This window comes from Podarcis pityusensis (genome assembly GCF_964106645.2).
Source record: "Podarcis pityusensis genome assembly, chromosome: 1".
Lineage (NCBI taxonomy): Eukaryota > Metazoa > Chordata > Lepidosauria > Squamata > Lacertidae > Podarcis > Podarcis pityusensis.
The window spans coordinates 1321936-1345533 of NC_138028.1; positions in this window are offsets into that span (position 1 = coordinate 1321936).

The following is a 23598-nucleotide window of genomic DNA, read 5'->3' on the forward strand; positions in this document are numbered from 1 at the left end:
AGCCACCCAATCCAGACCAGGTGGAAGGGAATCCGCAACCTGATTGGCCTACAGGAGAATCCCGGAATTAGCCAATCACGTGGGGCCCATTGTGTAAATAATGTATATAAAGCAGACATTCTGGGGGAACTTCCATTCCTCACCCCTATGAGCTGAATAAAGAGCATGAAAGCTACTCTCGATTCCGAGTATATTTCAGGAATACTGGAGGGCTCCACAACCTTTACTTCTCTCACATAAGGCAGGTGAGGAATGGAAGAGGGGGAACTTTGAGTCTAGCAAAAAAGGGAGACACTGAAAGGGAAAACAATGGTTGTTTTGAACTGTGGACAGCAGAAGTTTGAGTGAAGCAGGATGAGAACGAAACAAACCGTTTATTTTTCTTTATATAAAAAAAAATCAGTGTCATAATATTGCCTCAGATTAACTTGGGGAAATTAGGGGAAATTGTTTTCAGAAGATGTCGGGTGATTGGCGAGCTTTCAAGACCTCACTCACAGTTTGCAAAAGGTGTCTCTGACTAAACCTGCCTGACTCTTCTGAGAGCATCTGGCTCTGCACACTTGGAGCCCCCAACCCTCCATTTACCTCTCCTCCCAATGTCACTGAATCATGCATTAGTGATGAGCGCATGCTGAGAGAGCATTGATCTTGCCCACAGTCCAGCGCTCTCCTTCCTCCTCTGGAAGGCTGCAGAGCTTCGCTCCCTCTGCCTCTCCCCCTTTTATTTTATTTTCTTGGCTGGTGGTCATGCTCTGCAAAACTGCAAGTACTCACAATCAGGCCGTCAGGACCGGGGTTTTGTGAGTTATCTGACAAGGCCTTTTGTGCGTTCTAAGAGCAACGGAAGCTCCTCGGCCAGAGAGCACCCTTGCCAATCCGTGGCAGAGCCAATCGCTCTTACGGGAAGCGCACAACGACACGCTGATAAGCCAGCTTGGCTAGTAAAACATTTATGGGCAAATAATCTCCTCCGCTTGTACAGGGAGCCAAAAGAAAGAGAAGAAGCTTTCAGGAAACCTTTGAGGCATGACACGGAACGTTGTCACTGAACAATGAGAGTGGAGCAGTGAATGTTCCCCTCCGGAGAAGGGCAGAGTCTGCGCTGCCTCTCTCGGCTGCGGCCACGACAGCCATTTGCCAGCTATTCAGAGCAATAAAAGAGAAAGGATAGATGCGGTCCTTACCGGGACGATTTACAAGCTGCCTGCAGCAAAGACCATAATGGGTGGGTGGGGAGGGGGGCTCAGGGATGGGCAGTGGGTGGTGCTGAACTGCCTTCAGTCCCTTGAATGCTGGAATGTGTGCCTAATACCCAGGGAATCATGCAGGGTTTGCCAAAATTGGCTTCGGTTCCCTGTTTAAACAGTTCTGGGAGGGAAAGGTGTTGGTGACGGCACAGGTGCTGGCCAATTCATGCCCTCCTCATCAGTTCTCCTCATTCTGGCTGCATGGTTCAGGAGATAAAGGCTGCAGAATGGGCAGCCTCCTTCCCAGCTTGCTCTGGAAAAGGGAATGCAGGGAATTTTCACGGCATGCAGGGAGGGTGTCTCCAACCACCACCAACCCCAGGCCACTCCCATTGGCATGGGCCGGCCAAATTCCTTGTTGCTGGGAGTTTGCCCAAAATGCACTTTGATTCTCTCAAAATGCTTCCATTGTTGTTGATGATGATGATGATGATGATGATGTGTGCCAGCCACTTTCTCTTGCCCAGGGCATCCCCAGGGGACTTACCACCAAACAACTGCTTCAGATATCTCCCCAAGATCCCTCAATGAGGCTCAGGTAAGCACCTCAGGTGTTGCTTGTGGTGCAATTTCCATGGCACCCTCAGTACATGCACAGCTAGCTATTTACGCAGGATCCCTCCATCCCACTGCCATTTATAAAGATGTTGAAGAACATCAAACCCAGCAGAGACCTCTGCTGCCTCTCTCCAGGCTTCTGAGATGCCATCGATGAGGACTCTTTGGGTACAGCCCACCATCCATTGTTGCTTGTGCTGCTCCCTGCTCCACCCCCCACCCCCACCCCCCAGGGTGCTTCTTGGCAAAATGCAATGGCAAACTCTTCAGCTGCAACAACCTGTTGGCTTTCCTTTGGCTTGTAAACATCTGAGGGAGAACTGGGGGGAGGAGAAAGAGGAGACAGAGGGTTTACTGAACAAATGTTGGCAGAGGGGTGTCCTATTGCAAAAGGGTAAAAAGAAGTGGGGTCCCTACTGGGAGATTGCCTGTTCTCTTGGTCTCGTGTTTATTTTAAGGTATTCCCTTCACCTGGGCAAGGACCAGGGGGATAGGGGTAAATTCTTGCCACATAAATCTTCCAACATTCAGCTTCATTGCATGTCAACAAGCTCTAGCATTTATTGTGCTGCCACCTCCTCGCCTTTCCTCTAAACTAAAAACTCCTAAGCGCTGGAACCTTTCTTCCTTTCTCCTTTCTCTGCCCTGCAGAGAACCTTGTTGTTGTTGTTTAGTCTTTTAGTCATGTCCGCCTCTTCGTGTCCCCCTGGACCCGGAGCATGCCAGGCACTCCTGTCTTCCCCTGCCTCCTGCAGTTTGGTCAGACTCATGTTTGTAGCTTCGAGAACACTATCCAACCACCTCGTCCTCCGTCTTCCCCTTCTTCTTGTGCCCTCCATCTTTCCCAACATCAGGGTCTTTTCCAGGGAGTCTTTTCTTCTCATGAGGTGGACAAAGTATTGGAGCAGAGGACCTTAAGGTCCACAAATGACAACACCTTGGAGGTCCCAAGTCGCAAGGTGGTTAGATTGGTCTCAACTAGGGCCAGGGGCTTTTCAGTACTGGCCCCGGCTTGGTGGAAGACTCTGTCACAAGAGACTAGGGCCCTGCGGGACTTGACATCTTTCTGCAGGGCCTGCAAAACAGAGCTGTTCCACCTGGCCTTTGGTTTGGACTCAGTCTGACCCTTATGTTTCCCTCCCCTTATCGTTTTGATCTATGGACTACTTTTAAAATGAGGCTGCATTTTAAATTGTATTTTAACCTGTATTTCAAATTGGGTTCCCCCCCCCCCCTTATGTTTTTACTGTAATTTTACTGGTGTTAGAGCCTGGCTCTGGCCGGGGAGGGCGGGTGTTATGTACTGAGTTGAATAGGATCCAAACTGTAGCAGTCTGATTGGTCCTAGAACAATAGGATCCAAAAGGCAGCAGTCTGATTGGTCCTAGAACAATAGGATTCAGAATGCAGCAGTCTGATTGGTCCTAGAACAATGCAGCAGTATGATTGGTTGGCAGGAACCACCCAATCCTGCTCCAGATAGAAGTGAATCCACAACCTGATTGGCTTACAGTAGAATTCCAGAATTAGCCAATCATGTGCAGCCCATTGTGTAAATAATGTATATAAAGCAGATACTGTGAGGGGACATTCATTCATTCCTCCTCACCACTATGAGCTGAATAAAGAGCATGAAATCACTTTGCGACTCTGAGTATATTTCACTGGCGACGAAGGTGGGATCCCGCTGAGCTGACTGCCACACACAGCACCGCAGCACCGCCAACTGCCGCACCGCTGCCTCGCACCGTGTATCCAGGCTTCAGCTCCGGGGCACAAGGAACTCAGAATGGCAGCCAACAGCAGCTTCTCGCCATTCAACCCAGCATCTGGAGACTGGGAAGCGTACGCCTCCCGTTTCACCTTCCTCCTAGAAGCCAAAGGGGTCACCGACGAAGAAGACGCCAAGAAGAGGGCGATATTCTTCAGCGTCTGCGGAGAGGAGACGTTTGAAATTGCCCGGGCTCTCCTTGCGCCTGAAGACGTCGCTACTGTTCCATACAAAACAATAATGGAACAGCTGAAGGGGCACTTTTCGCCGCAGCCCTCAGTGGTGGCTCGTCGAAATGCCTTCTACGCAAAGCGGCAAGCCCCTGGGGAAACCATAACTGGGTTTGTGACCTCTCTCCGCCAAGCCGCCCGGTTCTGCAACTTCTCAGAGCTGGAGAACATGCTTCGTGACCGCCTTGTCGGTGGCCTGAAGGATGAGAAGCTGCAACGACGCCTCTACGCTAAGAAGGACCTAACGTTCCAGGTTGCTCTGGAGGAGGCCCTGGCAACAGAAGCTGCCGAGAGGTCGACCCAAGAGGCACGGCCGAGCCTGCCATCCCAACCGAGGGTCCACCATGAAGACCTCACCGACGACTCAGGATCCGACAGGGAGGAGGTGCACCGAGTACAGCAGCGCACTCAAGCAGCGCACAGACCACAGCTGCCTCGACGAGAAGGAGGGAACTGCGCAAGCTGCGGGGAGAGTCACGAGAGGAGGACCTGCCGTTTCCGCAACGCAGAGTGCAGGCAGTGCAGAAAATCGGGACACATCGCCCGGGTGTGTCGGGCTCGGCCCACCCGACACCAGGCATCAGATGACCAATCCAAGAGCCCCAGGTCCCGGGGCCCAACGCACCAAGGCAACTCGACGGAGCTCACGGACTTCCAGGTATACCAGTTGCCCCACCCCAACGTAGAGAAAATTTATGTAGAGGTACAGATAGAGGGGGCCCCATGCCGCATGGAGCTTGACACGGGTTCAACTCTATCCATAATCTCGGCAAGGACCTTAAGGAAACTGTGTCCCACTGGGGGTCCCAAACTCAGGCCGGCCCCATTCACCCTCCGGGACTTCCAGAAACGTAAGGTCCCCACAATGGGGGTGGGGACCTTCAGGGTGCAATACCGAGGGCGGACGCGGCAACTGGACTTGCTTGTGGTCAAGGGCCCCTACATTAGCTTACTGGGATTGGCATGGTTTGGACCACTGGGGCTAGCTGTCACCGGGGTGAACCACACTAGCTTACAAGTGGACGTGGACGCCATATGCAAGGAATTTCCAGGGGTTTTCGATGGGAAATTGGGACAGTATACGGGCCCCCCCATTGCGCTACAGCTTGACCCCGCAGTACGACCGGTCAGGCTCAAGGCCCGCCGGGTCCCGTTCGCCTTGAAACCCCGTATAGACGAGGAATTGGACCGACTCGTAGAGCAAGGAGTGCTGGAGCCGGTGCCTAATGCTCCCTGGGAAACCCCAATCGTCACACCCGTCAAGCCTAATGGTTCGGTCCGCATCTGCGCAGACTACAAATGTACCATAAGCAAGGCCCTCACGGCCCACGCATACCCAGTGCCAGTGGTCAGCCATGTCCTTGCCACCCTGGCTGGGTCGAAAATTTTTGGCAAGCTGGACTTGGCCCAAGCATATCAACAGCTGCCAGTAGATGAGGCCACAGCAGAGGCACAGACGATTGTGACGCACAGAGGAGCGTTCAGGGTAAAGCGGCTGCAATTCGGTGTCAGCGTGGCACCAGGCATATTCCAGAATATAATGGACTCTCTCCTTAAAGGGATTCCTGGCGTCACCCCCTTCTTCGATGATGTGTTGATTGCCGGCCCCACACCAGAGGAGTTTGAGGACCGCCTCCGCACCGTTCTGCACCGTTTCCAGACGGCGGGTCTCAAGGTGAAGCGGGAAAAATGTCTACTAGGAGTGCCTCAGGTGGACTTTCTGGGATTTATGGTGGACGCAGAAGGGGTCCACCCGACTGGGGACAAGGTACGGGCCATTTGTGATGCCCCAGCGCCCAAGAGCAAGACTGAACTTCAGGCCTTCTTGGGACTATTGAACTTTTACCATTCCTTCCTTCCCCACAAGGCGGCGGTAGCGGAGCCCCTACACAGACTCCTGGACAAGCGGGCCCCTTGGGTGTGGGGCCAGCGCCAGGAGGCCGCATTCCAGGCAGTCAAGGACTTGCTTGTCTCAAACTCGGTCTTGGCACACTTCGACGAGAGGCTGCCGGTGGTGCTAGCATGCGACGCCTCACCCTATGGCATTGGAGCTGTCCTGGGGCACCAACTCCCGGATGGAAGAGAGGTACCGGTGGCGTACTTTTCCCAGACACTCAACACAACCGAGCGGAACTACTCGCAAATCGACAAGGAGGGTCTGGCAATCGTAAAGGGAGTAAAAAAATTCCATGATTTCTTGTACGGGCGGCCCTTCACCGTGGTGACTGACCACAAGCCGTTGCTTGGCTTGTTTGCCCCCGAAAAGCAGACCCCCCAAGTGCTGTCTCCTCGCGTCCTCAGGTGGTCAATTTTCCTTGCCAGCTACCAGTATGCACTGATTCACCGACCTGGGAAGGCGATGGGCCATGCGGACGCCCTCAGCAGGCTACCACTACCGGAAACAGGCCCTGACCCAGCACCTGCACAAGAGGTTATGAGCCTGGAGCTGCTTCCCGACCGCCCCATTCAGGCACAAGAAGTTGCACACCATTCCAAGAAAGATAGGGTCATCTCCCGGGTCCTGGACTGGGTGTGGAGGGGATGGCCCAGCAGCAGCCCCGGGCCAGAATTCGCCGGCTACACAACCCGCAAACATGAACTGTCGGCCCACAAGGGGTGCCTGTTATGGGGAAGCAGAGTCGTTGTTCCCCAGCCCCTCTGCAAAAGGGTCCTCACAGCCCTACACGAGACACATCCAGGGGTAGTAAGAATGAAGGCCCTTGCCAGGAGTTATGTGTGGTGGCCGGGGATCGATGGAGAGATAGAGGCCTGGGTCAAACACTGCCAGGCCTGCCAAGAATCCCGCCCAGATCCCCCAAGGGCCCCAGTCCAGTCCTGGGAGTCCGCCCGAGCACCATGGTCACGCCTGCATGTGGATTTCGCTGGCCCCTTTCAGGGGAAAACATTCTTCATAGTGGTGGACTCCTACACCAAATGGCTGGAAGTCGCACTGGTACCGTCCACTTCCACGTCCGCAGCCATCCGGGTACTACGCAGGCTGTTTGCAACCCACGGGCTCCCTGACACTCTCGTCTCAGACAACGGGACTGCATTTACGTCAGGAGAATTCCAAACCTTCACAGCGCAGAACGCCATCCGCCACATCCGTTCGGCGCCGTTCCACCCTGCCACCAATGGCCAAGCAGAACGCATGGTGCGGACCACCAAGGACACCCTTCGCCGCATGACGCAAGGGGACTGGGAGTACCGCCTTGCCACATTCCTTCTAGCACAGCACAGCACCCCCAGCTCAACGACTGGCCGGAGCCCCGCTGAACTACTAATGGGTCGGCGCCTTGCAATCAGATTGGACCGCCTTCACCCCGATAGAGCTCAGGATGAGGTAGTGGTGGGGGAAGGCAGGAACCCCCGGACCTTCGAGGCCCAGGACCCAGTGTACGCAAAGAATTTTGGGGCAGGCCCAGCATGGGTACCCGCCACAATCACCAGGGTCACTGGCCCCGTGTCGTACGAGGTGCTAACGGATGGGGGGCAATGCTGGCGCCGCCACTGCGACCAGATACGGCGACGATTCCCGGGAGAAAACCAGGAGGAGGACAGGTCAGAGGAGTCCCAAGGGAACAGCGGGGCAGTGAGGCCCATAGAGCAGGAGGGGCCAGCAGGAGAGGCAGAATCAGTAAATACAGAGAGGACCCGTGAGGCCGAAAGGACACCGGAACCAGAACCACGACTGAGCGAGCCGGTTGCACCAGACCAAACAGCCGCATCACAGCCAGCATCCTTGGAACACGAGCCAGAACCCGGAGCCCGGACCAGGGAACACCCCAGGCCACAACGCACACGTAGGCCGCCGGCATACCTTGAGGACTATGAATGCGACCTCCCGGGCAGGACTGGAACTTAGAGGGGAGGGGTGTTATGTACTGAGTTGAATAGGATCCAAACTGTAGCAGTCTGATTGGTCCTAGAACAATAGGATCCAAAAGGCAGCAGTCTGATTGGTCCTAGAACAATAGGATTCAGAATGCAGCAGTCTGATTGGTCCTAGAACAATGCAGCAGTATGATTGGTTGGCAGGAACCACCCAATCCTGCTCCAGATAGAAGTGAATCCACAACCTGATTGGCTTACAGTAGAATTCCAGAATTAGCCAATCATGTGCAGCCCATTGTGTAAATAATGTATATAAAGCAGATACTGTGAGGGGACATTCATTCATTCCTCCTCACCACTATGAGCTGAATAAAGAGCATGAAATCACTTTGCGACTCTGAGTATATTTCAGCGGGGTATAAATAAAAATTATTATTATTATTATTATTATTATTATTATTATTATTATTATTTGGTCTCTCCATCCCCTTGATGGTGTCGGTTGCCCTTTTCTGAACCTGAAAGGTCCAGTCTGCAGGCTTCCCAAGAGGCATCTGTTGGTCACAGTGAGAACAGGAGGCTGGACTAGATGTTGCCGTTGGCCCTGATCCAGCAGGAAAGGCTCTCTTTCCATTCTGAACCACCAGCCTGCTCCCACCTCTGAAGGCCAGAAGATGGAAGCAGCAGAGGAAGGCCTACGAGGGGGGAAGCTCCTCACCATCCGCCCGGCTGGAGTGAAGGACGGTGCAGTCAGGCCGTGTCCCGGTTGCTTCGCTTCATTTATCTCGGCTGAAAGGTGCTCCAAATGAGCAGAGACAGTCAATTTAAAGTTTGCTGCGGAAAAGAAAAAGGGAAACTTCTCCCGCGAAACCAGCTTTTTTCCAGTCATGGTGCTTTCAGAGTAAGCAACGAGAGATAAGAAAACTGCTGGTTAGGAGCCAGGGCTTAATTACTTAATAGGCAATCAGGATTCAAGTGTGGAGCTTAGCTAGAAGCAGCAGCAGTCGAGGCACCTGGGGAGGCCGGAAGCCTCACCTTGGAGAAGGACAGGAGCGCTGGCGGGCTCAGGAACACGCTCACGCTTCGTGGGGGCATTGGGGGGCAAACGGCCTTCTGGTCTCACCTCTTCCCAAAGGAAGGGCTACCCACCTGCCACGGTGCCAGGATCAGGTGAAATTCAAGCAAGAAGCCACTTGCAGTGGTCCAGGTGGGACTGCAGAACAGAGAACGAGGCAGGACCTCGCACCAGAGGGACCACAACATCCATCCATCATCCTTTTTTAAAAAATTTCTTTATTTCATTCGTCTTGTTCCAATATAGTTTTTTTCTTTCTTAACCCCCCCAAAAAGCTACACCTTGTAACCATCAGAAAATCTGGCAGTGATAAGGATTTCTCGTGATAGAAAAAAATGGCCCAAAGGGGGGAGAGGAGAGAAGACGGGAGGAGGGGGTGTGATTGGGGGGGGTTAGAAAAAAAATAACAACTGTTGAGAAAGCAGGAAAAGTGGGGCAGGAAGAGGAATAGAGTGGCGGTCCGGTGCCGGGGGGGGGATGGGTGTCCCACGCTGGTCAGGCTGGGGCTGGGCTGGGGGTCCTGGGCGGTGGCAGCCCCCGTGGGCATCGTCCCCCCCAGTCCCTCAGTAGTACCACAGGCAGGGGCAAGGGGGGGCCTCAATCCATCCATCATCCTTGATCACTGACCAGACATCCAATAATATCTGGAGAGTCCCGGGGTTTGGCTAAGATGCCTTAGACACCAAGCTACCTGGCAACTCGGGTTTATCCAAAGTTCCCTGGTGTCTATTTTTAAATTTTGCAAATGTTTTCCCCCCGTATGGCTTATAAAAATTGTATTTTCATTACAACCCACTTTGATATTTGTTAATGAAATAGCGGCCTATAAACATTTTTAATATAAGTAACTTGCTAAATAAATTTGTATTAGACAAATTCCTAGGAGACCAGGCTCTCTATGGCTTCCAGCCAGAATGGCTGTGTTCCACCTCCACTGCTGTAGGCAGGGGGCCTCTGAATGCCAGGTAGAATCAGAGAATGGTGGAATTGGAAGGGATCCTGAAGGTCATCTAGCCCAACCCCCTGCGGTGCAGGAATCTCAACCAAACAGATGGCCTTCCAACCTCTGCTTAAACACCTCCAAGGAAGGAGAGTCCACCACCTTCCGAGGTAGACCTTAGTTTAGTCTCCTTTCTGAGGAACCAGGGCTGGAGAAGACCACTGCGCTCGTGTCCTGTTGCATGTGCATGCTTTTACTCTGGTCCAGCAGGGTTCTTTGCTTAATTGCACATATATTCCTGGCAGACCTTCCAGAGGATGCTGAGAGAAACCAGTGAGGAGAATGTTTGGGAATGTTCAGGGAGGCAGGAGAGGATATATTGTTTAATTATATCCTTCCCAACTTGGGTTAGCAAGTTGCATGATTTAGCAGAGTAACATTCCCCCTTTTAAACTTGCACAGCGGATAACGTTTGCCAGGTTGCGTAAGCCTCTAAAATTAAAGTTTCCTGGTAATTCCCCTTTTATTCCCTCCTAAACAGAACAGACACGACACAGTCTTGTATAAAAGTATAAAAGAGTTTACTCACACATTCTGTTCACAGGTGGATCCCAGAAGGCAGACTTAGGTTACAAAATATATACACATGGAATCTATCCCATAAGAAGACAGTCCCTTTGTCCAGAGAGAGAGATGGCTGCCTGCCCTATGCTATTTTGTTACATGAGCAGGTGAGGTCACGCCCACCTCTGGTCACATGTAGAGGAAGTCTGTCCCAGCCCCGGAGGAAACAGGAAGTTTATCTACTGGCTGGACAAACATCCCTTTTCATGTCTAAACATGTCCACTCTAGGAATGTTGTATTTGACTGCTCTGTGTTTCACACCCCACAGAATGTGCTACTCAAGACAAGGGTCACACAACCTCCTGCTGCTGCCTGCCATGTGCCAGTCATGTGAACCTAAGAAGCTAACTATCTTAATTACAAGCAAAGAAAATATGCAGATTTGTCACCGAGGCTCATGGCTGTCTTCTTCTTCTTTGGTGATCTCTCATAGCCTCGGCCCAGTATACCTGAAGGAGCATCTCCACCCCCATCGTTCTACCTGGACACTGAGGTCCAGCTCCAAGGGCCTTCTGGCGGTTCCCTCACTGTGAGAAGCCAAGTTACAGGGAACCAGGCAGAGGGCCTTCTCGGTAGTGGAACGCCCTCCCACCAGATGTCAAAGAGAACAACAACTACCAGACTTTTAGAAGACATCTGGTTCAGGGAAGTTTTTAATGTGTGACATTTTAATGTATTTTTAATCTTTGTTGGAAGCCGCCCAACAAATAATAAATTATTATTATTATAGGTGAGTAAGATGGTCTTCCACGAACACGTAAGTGCCTGTGGAGGCCAATTCTGGATCCACACATCTTTCCACAGTGGGGACATAGGTTTCCGGGCGGGAGTCGATCCAAGGTGACAATCCAGCGAGTGAAGCTCTGATGCGACCCACAAGAACTTTGCAGACCCAGCAGGAAGAGGAAAAGGGTTGCTGACTTCCAGCTGTTCCTTCCTGCGTGGACCACTTTGGAGTAGCTGGGGAAATCTTGAGAACAATTCGGAGAGAAACTGCTTAGCTCATTCCCTTTTCCTTTGTTATTTTCCTTTTGATAACTCCCCGGCTCAAGTACCGCTTGATTCAGCGCCTGCAGTCACAGAATGTAGATGCTAAGGATGAAGGTTGTTCTCATATTAATCTTCTGCGTCGAGTGGCAGCGAGAAGTCGCCGTTTGACAAGGAGCTGTCAGAAGGAATGAAGCCTGACTCTCTGGGGCAGCCGAGTGACGGGATGGTGCTGTGCGTGGACCTGCGGTGAATGCTAACGCAGACTCTGCAACTACTGGCTGCGGCATCCGAACCACGCCTGGCGAAAGGGAGACGGGGCAGGGCTCTTGGCCAAGCCCCTCCAAAGCAGCCTTTCCCCCAACAGCTTCCAGCCCAAACCATCTGGATAGAGCCAGATGGGGGATGGATAGTCCGGTAGCAGATGGTTAACCTATGGAACTCCCCGCCACAGGAGGCAATGGCAGCCACCAAGCTAGACAGGACAAATTCCTGGAGGAGGAGAGGGCGATCGGTGGCTACCAGCCAGGACGTCTAGACTCTGCCTCCACTGTCAGAGGCAGCAATGCTTCTGGATGGAAACCACAGGAGGGGAGAGGGCTCTTGAGTTCGAATCCTGATTGTGGGTTTCCCCACAGGCATCTGATGTTTCAGACCGAGCAGCAGCCGAAGGCTTGGCAATGCCCTGTCAATCTCTCCTACACCAGAGGAGAGCAAGGAGCAAATCGAACATGTTCCCCATGTTGACATGGTGAGCAGTATCCTGGGAGGCCTGTTTCCAGCTACCTACCGCTTGCCCTTGGAAACTTGCAAGTGGCTGCAGGAGAGGGACCCTGAGCAACATTTTGGGAGGGGGGTTCCTGGGACTAGTGTGGTGACTCAGGCAGTGACTTGAGCCAGTGTGGTGTAGTGGTTGAGAGCGGTAGACTTGTAATCTGGGGAACCGGGTTCGCGTCTCCGCTCCTCCACCTGCAGCTGCTGGGTGACCTTGGGCCAGTCACACTTCTCTGAAGTCTCTCAGCCCCACTCACCTCACAGAGTGTTTGTTGTGGGGGAGGAAGGGAAAGGAGAATGTTAGCCGCTTTGAGACTCCTGAAGGGGAGTGAAAGGCGGGATATCAAATCCAAACTCTTCTTCTTCTTCTACTAAGGTGAAACTGTGAGGCTCCCTTGCTCTTGTGTGCCACATGTTGCTTATGTAATCTTGTTATATTTATAGTATTGAAATGTGGGGGGGAGGGTTGTATGCTACTATATTTTCTCTTATGGGACGCGGGTGGCGCTGTGGGTTAAACCACTGAGCCTAGGGCTTGCCAATCAGAAGGTCGGCGGTTCGAATCCCCGTGACGGGGTGAGCTCCCATTGCTCAGTCCCTGTTCCTGCCCACCTAGCAGTTCAAAAGCACATCAAAGTACAAGTAGATAAATAGGTACCACTCCAGCAAGAAGGTAAATGGCGTTTCCGTGCGCTGCTCTGGTTCGTCAGAAGCGGCTTAGTCATGTTGGCCGCATGACCCAGAAGCTGTCTGCGGACAAATGCCGGCTCCCTCGGCCTATAGAGCAAGGTGAGCGGCAACCCCAGAGTCGTCCACGACTGGACCTAATGGTCAGGGGTCCCTTTACCTTTATATTTTCTCTTGCTTTGCTATATTATTATGAAACTGTTTTGGATATCCCCATTTAATTTGTTGTAAACCACTTTGAGCATGCATACCAATAAAATGAACGAATGATGAATGATGAATGACCATTTATCCGGTGGCTCCTTCGCTGGCCTTGAGACCCCAGCTCTGCATGTGCCTGCCTGCATGGCAAGCGTCCGTTCTGCCATTCTGCCCTTCTCCTCCTACTTTGGGTGGGCCTGCCTCCCATCTCTCCATTTCTAAAAGCGTCATACATACCTTTGTTCATTTTTACATTCAGACTTCCCCCTGTGAAGTAGTAGAACCCACAATCGCACACATTTTGAAACAGTTCTGGGGTGTGGGACAGAGATGTGTTGGCGACGTCACGGGTGCTAGCCAATCTATACCCTTCCCATCACATTTCCTCATTCAAGCTGGATGACTCGAGGGGGTGGGAGGGTTCAGAATGGGCTTGCTTGCAGGGAATGTTCATGGTATGCAAGGAAGGGGGACCCAACCGCCACCAACCCCAGGACACTCCCGTTGGCACAAGGTCCGCCAAATTCCCTGTCGCCGGTCACCTTGGGGAGGTGAAGGTTAAGGCATGATCACCTGCCTGAGTCAAAATCTCTGTTCAGGTGGGGGTTTAACTCTGCAAGCACAATCAGATGGCGTCTCTGGGCTGATCATAACCTTACCTTGTCTTGCGATAGAAAAGGCCTTTTTCTAGAACAGTAAATAAACCTTCATTTCCTCTGGCGTGCAAGCATGGCAAGCACATTCTGCGTGTTTGTACAGCTCATTTCATTTTGTTACAAGGCGAGCCAGCTGGGTGACAAACCAAAGTGATCCATGACTCACAGTCCGAGGCGGAATCGCTCATTCGTAGACACACTTGCGCACCTCTCAGTCGCCACCGGGCAACAGATCGGCCTTCCTAGGGATCTTAAGGGGATCTTAAGGAGAAGGAGGCACACGTCTGCGCAGATGCAAATGTGACGCGAGGAAAGAAAACACTTCTGCCAAATTAACTCCAAAGTCTCTCCTTCCACTGTCAGAGACACTTAATGCCTCTGAATCCCAGTTGCTGAGAATCACAGGTGAGGACTGGAGAACATAAGAGTCCTAGACATGGATGAGGCCAATGGCCCATCTATGTTAGAATTCCTGCTCCATGATTGCAGTCATGGGATTGTTGTCTATCACATGACGGTGTATGTTTTCATTCCACCGTGTGGGAAGTGATGGAGACAGGATGTTTGTGTTCCTCTGTTCCGTGAAGTGGGACTATTGTCCTTTGTTCTTTTTCTCTTTGCTGTCTGATGCTAGAGAGAGAGGGAGCCATGTTGCAGTGCTCTGTGTGTGTTGATATGTAAATAAAGTAGATTAGCCAAAATGCTGAGTTGCTGAGGTCTGTTACACATGATGCACAAACTCTGTGGATCCCTAAGTGTGCCGGTGTCTGTTGGCATCGGTCGCTGTGATGTTCAGGCTGAAGAAAGCTTTTGAAGCTCCCGAACGATCGACCAGGAGGGAGAGAACATGCCAGTCGGGCATGTGTCTCTGCCAGGGTCCAACTCGAGTGTAGGCTGAACTCCTGACAATCTAGTCATAGAATCATAGAGTTGGAAGGGACCCCAAGGGTCATCTAGTCCAACCCCCTGCAATGCAGGAATTTCAGCTAAAGCATCCATGACAGGTGGCCATCCAAGCTCCACTTATAATTCCCCAAGGAAGGAGAGTCCACCACCTTCCACCCCACAGTCCAGCGGCTCTTGCCATGAGAAAGTTCTTCCTAACGTTTAATCAGAATCTCCTTTTTTTGCAATTCGAATCCCATGATCTGGGCCCTCACCTTGGGAGCTGCAGAAAACAGGCTTGCTCCATCTTCTGCGGATTATACACCTGCTGTTTCCTCTGTCTACTGGTCCTTAACGAAATGTCCTTTTAAGGTCCATTCTGTGCCTGGCCAGGGGAAGAGCCACATGCCGCGTGGTGGTGTGTGGAGCACACACACCGCTTTTTTCTTCTGCCTGCAGCAGCGAGATGTCTTGGGACGGCCCAGGGCACGACCTGAGGGCAGGTGACAGGCTCCGGTCCCTAATATCCAGAGGAAGTTTTGGAGCTGCTTGTCAGAGGCGAGGCTGACAACTGGAATAAATTAAAAGATCACTATCAATGATTGAAGCCCGTGGAAACGCCACCTGCCAAGCAAAGATCTCCTCCTGTGTCAGAAGCCCTATCGATTCCAGGAAGTGGCAAGCCAGAGTGCTGACCTAGCAAGGCCTTTCAGACAGAAATCCCAGCCCCGCAGAGAGGTCTCGGTCTTTGTTTTCTTTCTCCCCCCCACCCCATAAAACAATTCCTGTGGATGCAGCAATTGTTTTGCAGCTCACGGCCCCTCAGTAACCTTGGAACGTCTTGCTGGCAGATGAGCCTCAGGGGGCAGAATCATTCCTCCTCCTCCCGCTTCCCTCTTCAATTACCGGGGACACCGGGGGAGAGTTACGTCCGCCATTCTTCAAGATGACAAACCCCACGGCTGCTGCTCTTTCTGCTTTGACAAGGGCTAAGGGGGCGACGAGGGAGGCAGAAATGCTTCTGAACCTGGAGATCACGGGAGGAGAGAGTTGCTCTTGCGCTCGGATCCTGCTTCCTGGCTTCCCACAATGGGCATCTGGTCGGCCACTGTGAGAACAGGAGGCAGGATTGGGTGGGTCCTTGGCCTCATCCAGCGAGCGCATTTTGTGCCCTTATGTTTCTGCTCCGAGGTTCTCCTGTTGCAGGAACAACCCCCGCCCCCAATCATTCAGTTTGTACAAACACCACACACACACACACACACACACAACATACACAAAGTTTCTGTTATAGATTCATAGTACATCAACCATACATCAGATTTACACCAGTCCACTTTTATTTCACTCCATGAAGGAAGGACTACAAAATGGGGAAGGTTTGATACAGGGCAGCCATAATCCCTTGAGCATACCAGCACATACACAGGAGCCCTACCCAGTTGGCATGACAACCTTGATGGTCCCAGACAGAAGACCATCAAGGTCACAAAGGACTTGCATATGGGAGTGGATTCAACATGGACTGGAACAAAGGACAATGATCAGATCTTCCCTCTGGGGGAAGGAAACTGCCAACTCCCTTTTGTCCTCTGGAAATGACTCTTGGGGATGGGGAGAGGAGGGACCAGCCAGGTGACAGGACACTCAGGTTACCTTCACAACTCCTCCCTCAACCCCTCCTTTTCGTGATGTAGTTGTGATGTAGTCTTAGGGGTGTAGTTTGGGGGATTAGTAACTAATAAAAGGTGGGGTCTTCTTTTGTCCTGGACTTCCATTTTGCTTCATCTTGTTGCGGGTGGGAGTCCTGTCACGACAGTATTCAATAAAGACCAAGCCTACAGGCTGCTGTTTTGCTCCAAGTTATCCTGGTTGGTGTCTTTGTTTTTGTCCAAGGGAGCCCTCGGATTTTTCCGTTAACACTCCACACCTAGAGTGGATTTCAAAGGAAGGGGTCTGAGCCTGGAAAGAGCAGGGCAAAAGGCGAATGTGGATAAGTCCTAAATCAAGAAAACCTTCCGGACTTCAAGCTTGTACGGTTCATTCAGAGACACTGAGCGCCTTTCACAAGGCTGGCTGTTGCCAGAATTGCCTGCAAGAGATTTCACTCATTGGCGAAGCTAATTTCTTGGACTCAGGTTTATTAGTTCAACAGCAAACCAAGCAGAGAGCGATGCTGAGAGGCATATCAATGAGCGGTGGTGAAATAAAAAAATTAAGCTCTTTTATATATATATATATAAAATAAATGTTCATGGATTTGCCAGGCAAACATGTACATAAATGTATGGGCCACATGTCTGAGGCAGCACAGGAGGGCAGTCCCATTTTGGCTCCCAAACTGACCAAATGATTTTTCTGCAAGGTCAAAGGAAAATGGAAAAGCCTCCCCATTGTCTTTTCCTTCACAAATCCTGTCTTAAGGGTATATCTGTGTATGAATAGGGTGAGCCTGTGACCTGGCCCAGGAACTAAGTATTTATCATTACAAAAGACTAGCCAGGCTCCCCAGGGTATCCAATCAAGTGAGCATTAATAGGTAACCTGCCAGACAGGAGGTAAACAACGCACTCGGATTTCTGTTGTAGACCGCCCTTTCCGTGATGTATGTATGATGTTTCTGGGGTGGTCTTGAACTCCAGAGTGGGCAATTTTAAATGTCTATATAAGGGCGGACACACCTGGGTTCTGGGTCCTCCTCCTTCTCCTGCTTCTGAAGGAGGCACCCTGTTGCAACAGTTCAATAAAGATCAGGCTTACTAGCTGCTTTGCTTCTCAATATTCTCTGGTTGGCCTCTGCTATTTTCTCCAACCGATAGAGTACCTACAAAGAACTCTATAAGGCCTCTTGTGTCCCCCCATAAGGGGATAAGGGCAGATTTTCGTTTATTACAGAGGCAGATGCAGCCCTGACAAAGGCTGAGCCCGACCGGATCCACAAAGGCTCCTGGCCCCTGTTTTATAGAATCATAGAATGGTAGAGTTGAGAGGGAACCCCAAAGGTCATCCAATCCAGCCCCCTGAAATGCAGGAATTGCAGCTCAAGAATCCCTGACAGATGGCCACAAAACCTCTGGTCTGTTGCACTAAAGCAAAACCTCTCTGTCCTCACCTGAAAGTGACTCCATCAACCCCTGGCGCTTGCTTCTGAGTAGCCCCACCTAGAACTACCAATACTAATCTGAAGCAGCCAAGGTGACAATGGAAGCAGCACAGTCTTTGGTCCAGATGAATGAATCCTGAACTCTCTTCTCTCTGGCTCCACCCACCACTGGCTCAGGCTCCGCCCAATGCAAGGACACAGTTCCAACAGATTAGAAGAAGAGAATAGAAGAGAATTTATTATTTATACCCCACCCATCTGGCTGGGTTTCCGCAGCCACTCTGGGCGGCTTCCAACAAAGTATTAAAATACAGTGGTCTGTTAAACATTAAAAGCTTCTCTAAACAGGGCTGCCTTCAGATGTCTTCTAAAAGTAGGATAGTTGCTTATTTCCTTGACATCTGATGGGAGGACGTTCCACAGGGCGGGTGCCACTACCGAGAAGGCCCTCTGCCTGGTTCCCTGTAACTTCACTTCTCGCAGCGAGGGAACCGCCAGAAGGCTCTCGGCGCTGGAACTCAGTGTCCAGGCAGAACAATGGAGGTGGAGACACTCCTTCAGATATACCGGACCAAGGCTGTTTAGGGCTTTCAAGGTCAGCATCAACACTTTGAATTGTGCTCAGAAACATACTGGGAGCCAATGTAGGTCTTTCAGGACCGGTGTTCTGTGGTCTCGGCGGCTGCTCCCAGTCACCAGTCTAGCTGCCGCATTCTGGATTAGTTGTAGTTTCCAGGTCACCTTCAAAGGTAGCCCCACATTGATGTTGTTGTTTAGTCGTTTAGTTGTGTCCGACTCTTCGTGACCCCCTGGACCGGAGCACGCCAGGCACTCCTGTCTTCCACTGCCTCCCGCAGTTTGGTCAAACTCATGCTGATAGCTTCAAGAACACTGTCCAACCATCTCATCCTCTGTCGTCCCCTTCTCCTTGTGCCCTCCATCTTTCCCAACATCAGGGTCTTTTCCAGGGAGTCTTCTCTTCTCATGAGGTGGCCAAAGTCTTGGAGTCTCAGCTTCAGGATCTGTCCTTCCAGTGAGCACTCAGGGCTGATTTCCTTCAGAATGGATGGGTTTGATCTTCTTGCAGTCCATGGGACTCTCAAGAGTCTCCTCCAGCACCAGAATTCAAAAGCATCCATTCTTTGGCGATCAGTCTTCTTTATGGTCCAGCTCTCACTTCCATTCATCACTACTGGGCAAACCAAAGAGGGTTAGGCAAATTCAGGGGGCAGAGGGAGGTCAAAGGCTACAAGACGCGGGGACTGGGCTCTGCTTCCACATTGGGAGGCAGCGATGTTTCAGAAAAGAAAGATGGTTTGGTTTGCTTTCTATTGATTCCAGTGCAACAAAACACTCAGGTTTTCTGGTGAATGGATTCGTCCCTTCAATAACTACTCATATCTCGTTATTTTATTCATCCCTGCTGTATCCCAGGCCTTCCTCTAACAGAGGCCTCTTGCTGGCACAGTATCTATTTCCCGCATCTTTGCTGTTAAAAAACACAACAGCCCTTTGCACTGTGAGAAATCTGTCGCAAGGGGGCAAAGGTTGTGTGCATCATATTGCATTGGGCTTGGGCTTGTCACCCGTCTGGCTCCCATTGCGGCGAAGCTAAATGAGCTTTGAAAAGGTACAGCATTCGCTCGTCACACTTGCCGGCGAGAGGAAACGGGGGCATACGGTATTTGGGTCATGGCAGGAGGCAGCAGCAAAACTTACCTGGAGAGAAGCAGGTGGAGGAGGAGGAGGAATATTGCAATGCAGCCTCCGATCTGGATTCATTTTAATCCACTGACTTCTGCAGGGCTTCTTAAAACTGCTTTTTTATTGTTCTTTTACAGCTGCAGCTTTTAATTGCTGCAAACCAGCCTGAGCAATGCAAACGCATTGGGGGGGCCATGGGGGCTTGGAAGATGCAGTCTCACTTGGCAGGGGTCAGCTTTGGCTGCACAGAAAAGAAATGGCCAGAAGTGTAGTGCAAGTGCGTTGCCGGGGGCCCTTGGGGGCCCCAACAGGCCTTTGTAAGGGGACTGATTTTAACAAAAGGTCTGGTGTTGTGCTGCTTTCATTGTAATGATTGGCATATTTTAAGCAGATTTTATATGTGCATATAGTTTCAGTTCTATAAATATTTAGTTGTACTCAGTTGGGAGAGCATGAGCCTCTTAATTTCAGAGTTGTGGGTTCGAGGCAACGTTGGGCAAAAGATTCCTGCATTGCAGAGGGTTTGACTCTTGCAGAGGGCAGTCCTTTCCAACTCTACAGTTCTAGGATTCTATGATTTATTTGTCTATGTTTCTCGCGGTTTTTGTTTTTATCTGTAAGCCGCCTTGAGTTCTGTCAGGGGGAAAGGTGGGGCATAGAGAAATTAGTAACAACAACAACAACAACAACTTGATAATTCTGTGATTCCAAGCTTCCCTTGAGGGATGTTATCACTTTGCAAGCTGAGGGTGCATTTTGGGTACATCACCATGGAGGGGGCACCTGAAATTGGCTGCTTTCAGCAGTAAAGCAGTGGGAGCAGGCGGAACGTCCACGCAACTTTTCCTAAGTCCAACTGCATAGCTTTTGGTCCAGTATACCTGAAGGAGCGTCTCCACTCCCATTGTTCTGCCTGGACACTGAGGTCCAGCAGCGAGGGCCTTCTGGCAGTTCCCTCGCTGCGAGAAGCCAAGTTACAGGGAACCAGGCAGAGGACCTTCTCGGTGGTGGCGCCCGCCCTGTGGAACGCCCTCCCACCAGATGTCAAAGAGAAAAACAACTACCAAACTTTTAGAAGACATCTGAAGGCAGCCCTGTTTAGAGAAGCTTTTAATGTTTAACAGTATTTTAATACTCTGTTGGAAGCCACCCAGAGTGGCTGGGGAAACCCAACCAGATGGGCGGGGTATAAATAATAAATTCTATTCTATTCTATTCTATTCTATTCTATTCTATTCTATTCTATTCTATTCTATTCTATTCTATTCTATTCCAAGGTAAAAATAAGGTGCATGGGCAACACAATTGCTCCTAGCTACGGAGAAGAAGAATAGCCTCAGAATAAATCAGCAGGCACAGGGTTGGGCCCTGGGGGGCCTTGACAGAGAACATTTTCTTTCCGCTTCGCCCATGCCGGCCCCAGACCTCCTAATCAGCCAGCCTTGTTTGCTGGACCTGCTCCATCACATCTGGGGACAGAAGCCCCCACCTCCAGCTCCTTGGATTTCGGGAACCCAAAGCAGGGGAACATGTTATGCACAGAGAGAGGGGTCCACCCTCCGGAGTGACCAGAGCACCCGGCAGAAACAAGACCCAGCATTTGAGCTAATGGCAACTCTGGAGGGGCGTAAAGGAGGATGGATGGGAGGAAGGCCAGTAATGGCCTTGGTGGGTGTTTTGCAGCCATTCATTCTGCTCAAGTGCATGGGGGGGGACACACAATTCTCTTTCGGGAGAAAATGTGGCAGAAACAGGGAATGTGTTTGTGCATTTGTTTTCCAATTGCTGGGGGCGGGTTGTGGGGGGGGGAGAATTAAAAGAAATCTGTCTCAGGGTGACAGGAAGAGAGGGCTAGATTCCAGACACATTCATGCATTTATTCTTCCCCTTATTTGTTCAAGAGGGGGGATGTGGGTGTTTGGTTTTTTAAAAATAAAAATAAAGAGCCCTTGAATTGCAGGAAGTGGTCAGCCAGGATCTCAATGCAAACCACAGTGGGAGAAATTCTGAGACAGACCTGCAGTTGTGCAGACTCCGACTCGCACGTTTGCCATCAACTCGCACTGAAATGCACTTTGACACCTGGGGTTGCCAACTTTTTGATGCACCGTGCTCCTGTGCATTTGACAGGAGCCTGGCGGTGCACAGCAATTTAGCAGATGGCTCTCTTTGGCCAAAGCCTCCTTTTGGCGCTGCTCACCTGGGTGTCAAGGGACCCCAACACTGTAACTGGGTGACTTATTGAGTAGGTGTGATGCTATGATTGCTGGGAGGGGGAGCGAAGCAAAATTATGGGGTATTTCGGGGTGGCAAGACATGGTTAGTACAAGGATTAGGGAAGGTGGCTGCATTTGCTTGCAGAAATTCAGCTTAGGATAGAGCAGGTCACAGTTTTCTTCCGAGATTGGCTGCCTGGGGCGCTTTTTCTCTGACCAACTTGCTGTCTGTCCCAAAGGGGCTTTGAAGCTCCTTAACGTCTTGGAATGTCTATCCTGCCTTGGGAGTGCGATACCCATTGGAATTTGAAAACTGGATGACTAGAAGCAGTTTGGCAGAGGCAAAAAGAGCCGTGGGACTCAGACGACAATCCCAGCTCAGAATTCAAGAATTTGCACGGTTGATCTCATCCAAAGGGAAGTAATGGTGCCAATGGAATATTTATTTACTTTTTATGGTCCAGTAGCAGCTTAAGGAAGAGTGTGTTCAACCTTTGTACCCGAAAAGTTGGCCTCTGTTATGCCTGCAATCAATTTCAAAGAATTATAGAATCATAGAATGGTAGTAGAGACATCACCTTGCCAACAAAGGTCCATATAGTCAAAGCTATGATTTTCCCAGTAGTGATGTATGGAAGTGAGAACTGGACCATAAAGAAGCCTGATCGCCGAATAATGGATGCTTTTGAATTCTGGTGCTGGAGGAGACTCTTGAGAGTCCCATGGATTGCAAGAAGATCAAACCTCTCCATTCTGAAGGAAATCAGCCCTGAGTGCTCACTGGAAGGACAGATCCTGAAGCTGAGGCTCCAAGACTTTGGCCACCTCATGAGAAGAGAAGACTCCCTGGAAAAGACCCTGATGTTGGGAAAGATGGAGGGCACAAGGAGAAGGGGACGACAGAGGACGAGATGGTGGGACAGTGTTCTCGAAGCTACCAGCATGAGTCTGACCAAACTGCGGGAGGCAGTGGAAGACAGGAGTGCCTGGCGTGCTCTGGTCCAGGGGGTCACGAAGAGTCGGACACGACTAAACGACTAAAAAAAAAAAAGCAGATCAAGGAAGAGGGTGTTCAACCTTTGTACCTGAAAAGTTGGCCTCTGCTATGCCTGCAATCAATTTCAAAGAATTATAGAATCATAAAATGGTGTGCTGAAATGACCCCAAGGGTCATCAAGTCCAACCCCCCTGAAACGCAGGAATCTCATTCGTGACAGATGGCCATCCAACCTCCGCTTACACACCTTACACACCTCCAAGAATGGAGAGTCCACAAGCTCCAAAGGGAGACCATTCCTCAGTTGAACAGCTCTTACCGTTTGAAAGTTCCTCCTGATGTTTAGTGGGGATCTCTTGTCTTACAACTTGAAGCCATGGGTTCGAGTCCTCCCTTCCAGAGCAGGAGAAAACAAGCAGGCTCCCTCTTCCATGGGACAGCCCTTGAGATATTTGAAGATGGTTATCGTATCTCCTCTCGGTTTCCTCTTTTCCAGGCTAAACATAGCCAGCTCCTTCAACCGTTCCTCACAAGGCTTGCTTTCCAGACCCTTGATCATCTTGGTAACCCTCCTCTGCACACCTTCCAGAAGACAGGTGTGGTTTCTAAAGATGCATTTATTGGAACAGTGAGCAGGTAACATTCACAAGCTCTGCTCATGAAGGTATTCTCTCTTCTGCGTCTCACCAGACTGGGAATAGGAATAAAGGCGTCTTGCTGCATAATTAGAAAAGCCCTGCTTGTTCCATGAAATGTAATTTGACATCACAGCCACCAACTGCTGTGCCCCAGAGAGGGCTTTGCCACCACCTGACACTCTCACCTCTGAGGAATGGCTTGCAGGAATCCCAGAATGTCTCAGTACAGTTCACTCCTCACATCCTTGGCCAATCAGCTCACCTTAAAATAAAAAAGCAAAGCACAGGAGCTTCATATTTGCACCTTCTCCCCAGAGACGTTGCCACGTGGAGAGAGACATGGAATTGGATCATTAACTGTGTTATTTACTGAGTTGAATAGGATCCAAAATGCAGCAGTCTGATTGGTCCTGGAACAATAGGATTCAGAATTCAGCAGTCTGATTGGTCGTAGAACAATAGGATCC